Consider the following 2280-nt stretch of genomic DNA (forward strand, 5'->3'; position numbering starts at 1 on the left):
GTAATGCTCTATTTCTTCAAACCTGGTAAATTCACTTGCCTATTTTCCCCCACTTTTTAAACTCTGGGTCGCTTATTTTTATAATAAGAATTTGATCGGCCCATAAACGTACCAAAACATTCCCCCACAAATATTTGACTTCAAATCTGATCAGAATACGAACTAGAATGTGTGACTTTCCAGAAGTATAAAGGGCAGGCACCAGGAAGTGTGTCACTGGTAAGAGCTGGGAGGTGGGAGGAGGAGATATCTGCATGCTTCACTGAGCTGGAGAGGGGGGCCTGGAGGCTCCGGAATTCCCTGGTGTCTCAGCGCTCTACTTCCGGGACAGCTGCTTGTAGAGCTTGGGCACGTAGTCATCCCCTTCTGCCTGGTAGCAAGTGCCAGCAACCGCAGAGCCATGCTCGTACTTTTTGCGGAAGGAGGCCACCTTGGACTTGCCCAGGTGGTCTCCGGTGTGGTTGCTCAGAAAGGGCTTGTCACACTTCAGGGGCCTGTCCTGCTCATAAACCAGCCACAGGTAGCAGTGGAGACCTGTGCCCCGGAGAGGCCCAGATCCCACATCATCGGAGAGGACTGAGCCACTGCTGATTGTTGTTGCCTTTCATGTTGACGACCAGAAAATTATGCCATTCCCTGAACTTGGGGTCCTTCCTTCGGGGAGCATCTGGGCCTGTCGGGACTAAGGTGTAGAGTGTAACTGAATCGAGGCCATCCCATGTGATCCTGGTGGGGCGGTTCTTCACCTGGGTGGGAGTTAGCACTTTGCCCAGCTCATCGATCTCCACCCCGCCATATTTGATCTGCAGCGGGTGCTGTGGCTGCTCGTCCAAGTCCTGCAGGCTCAAGGACCCGGACCACTTGCTGAGGTCTACCGGCATCAAGGGGTCGAGTTAGGGTAACAGTAGAAAGAGTGGCAGCAAACACAGCACAGCACAGGACACCAGCACGCACTCTGCACGTCCCCCATCAGAGAGTCTTTAACAACAGCAGAATCTTCCAATGCAATGTGTCTTTTGACGCTTGAATGCTGCTATCATGGTTGTTGATTGTGTATCCAACTAATATAAAGTCATTCACAACCTCAGCCTTTTCTGCTTCTCTCATGATGTTTCCTATTGGTCCAGTGGTGAAGACTTTTGCATTTTCTGCAAAAGTAGTAAGCTGTTAAAATCTTAAAAGAAAAAAAAACCTTCAGCTCTTACGAGTGCTTTGGGTATTTTTTTTTTTTTTACTGTGTACTTATTTAATACAAATAAAAATTTTTGCCACAATTTTTAATACCATTGCAATATTCTGTGCTTGTAGTCAGGACATGTCTATGAGAGGTAACATTCATATAAACCTCAGCAATACAGGAACCACATGCAGTAACACAGAAGAGTCTTTTCTTTCATTAAATTGATGTAAAGCCAAAAGTTCACCATTGGAGAAAGTTTTCATATAATCCTCTTCACTGAAAAACGTAGTGAGGTATGATTATCCTACCAGATTTTCCTCCTTTCTTCTCCTTTTCTCATTCTAGTTACAACTACTCATGTGCAAACATTCCCCTTCAGGTTTTATTCAAATATTCTTTGTCCAAAGTTTTCAAGTAGTATCCCCATTTGAAAGAGCAGTGAAAGAAATAAAAATAATTCAATGAAATAAAGCTAATCATTATCAGAGTTAAACAATGCTGCCTTAGAAAACCATCTTCATTATTCTTGAAGAACATTGAATATTAAAAAAGGGAAATCCTTCCAAACACAAAAGATTAAGTAGTAAAAAATATATTTAATTTATAAATAAAAATAATTAATATTTTTGTTAACTAATAAACATATCCAGTAGAGCAAAACGTAAAATTATACTTGGAAACAGATGGTTCTAGAGAATTATATAAGTAAACCCTAAATTTTATATTCGGTAGGGATGGAGCTCTGGTAGTCTAGTGATAAATAAGAAACTGTGATAAAATCTCAAAGGCACATGATTCCAAACTATCAGCTACCCTGTAAGATAAAGATGGGCAGCCTCCTCTCATACAATTCACTTCCTCTGAAAATCTGCTGGAGGGTCAACTGTGAGTCAGTCTCGACTCAACAGCACACAACAACAACATCAAGAATTTAGTCATCAGGAAGGATATTAATTTTTACTACAAACAAGCAGTTTACCATTTTATGTTTCAAATTAATAGAATAAAATAAACTTGGTCATTGAGCACTATATTCCATTTTTTTCCTAGAAATTATCTCATTGTGTCATTGTTTTTAATTCAAAAGAATTAAAATACAA

At 40.8% G+C, this 2280-nt stretch overlaps 1 pseudogene; it reads right to left on the bottom strand.

Moving 5' to 3' along the window:
* Window positions 1–316: 316 nt before the first annotated feature.
* LOC102870927 lies at window positions 317–881 on the bottom strand (annotated as a pseudogene).
* Window positions 882–2280: the final 1399 nt, after the last annotated feature.

Source organism: Elephantulus edwardii, unplaced genomic scaffold (assembly GCF_000299155.1).
Source record: "Elephantulus edwardii isolate Elephantulus edwardi_28Jun2011 unplaced genomic scaffold, EleEdw1.0 scaffold00046, whole genome shotgun sequence".
NCBI lineage: Eukaryota > Metazoa > Chordata > Mammalia > Macroscelidea > Macroscelididae > Elephantulus > Elephantulus edwardii.